Here is a 954-nt window from a genome sequence, read left to right on the forward strand (position 1 = left end):
ACCGCTTTAATTAAATATATACTAAAATTATTAAAAAATTAACTCTCCCATATGTGAATTTCTGTAAGTCAATCAAGTCACTCTGCAAAACATCTAAAACATGTATCCAGCCTAAGAATCATAAGCATAATTCAACTAAATCAACCAAATCATATGAAGCCATATAGTAAATTCAATGCAGAATTGTGGCAATATTTTTATTTTGAATCAATAACAGCAAAACAACAATTCACCAAAACAAATACAATAGATTGGATTTAAAAATTAATCTCAGCAGAATTAATAAATTAAAAATTAAATTTATAACTCAATCTCAGCAGAATTAATTCACTATGAACGGACTGAATTCAAATAAAAATTCAAAACATTCATATCTCAAAATTCAGCAGAATCATCAATAATTCATCATATGCATGTTCAGAATAAATTTCAAATTTCAGAGGGATAGAGTCAGGAGATAGAATCAGGGAGAGTTAGAGACTGAGACTTGAGACCTGAGAGGATTGAAGGCTTGAAGCAGAGAAGAAGAGACTTGAGACCTGAGACCTGAGACCTGAGACCTGAGACCTGAGACCTGAGAGGGTTGAAGCAGAGATCAGAGACTTGAGACACGACGAAAGGTAGAAAATCAGCGACTGCGGGACTCCACGCGAAGAAGAGAAGCAACGACGATGAGACACGATGCGGAGCAGAGAAGCAGAAACGACGCCGGCGAGGAGGGGAGAAGCAGAACGACGAGGAGGGGAGAAGCAGCGACGACCCACGGCGAGGAGCACAGAAGCGGCGACGATCCACGACGAGGAGCAGCGAAGCAGCGACAGAGAGAGAAGGGAGAGAAAGGCTCGGCGATGAGTTTGAGCTCTGAAGTGTGGGATTAGGATGGTGGGTGCCTGGGTGGTGGCTGTTATTCGAAGAGAAGAGAAGAGAGGATTATGGGTGGGATTAGGGTTTTCT

The 954-nt window shown here is 41.1% G+C and overlaps 2 protein-coding genes across 2 annotated transcripts in view; one reads left to right on the forward strand and one right to left on the reverse strand.

The window, feature by feature from the left end:
• LOC107622481 (rRNA-processing protein fcf2) overlaps positions 1 to 948 on the reverse strand; it is a gene marked incomplete in the record, with an annotated part of 3664 nt that extends 2716 nt beyond the window's left edge. Inside the window, 1 exon segment of the mRNA XM_016324393.1 lies at positions 495 to 948.
• The window catches only part of LOC107622480 (26S proteasome non-ATPase regulatory subunit 12 homolog A), a 61106-nt gene that overhangs the window by 3476 nt on the left and 56676 nt on the right, over positions 1 to 954 (forward strand). The window lies entirely within an intron of this gene.

Source organism: Arachis ipaensis, chromosome B10, assembly GCF_000816755.2.
Source record: "Arachis ipaensis cultivar K30076 chromosome B10, Araip1.1, whole genome shotgun sequence".
In the NCBI taxonomy this organism is placed as follows: domain Eukaryota; kingdom Viridiplantae; phylum Streptophyta; class Magnoliopsida; order Fabales; family Fabaceae; genus Arachis; species Arachis ipaensis.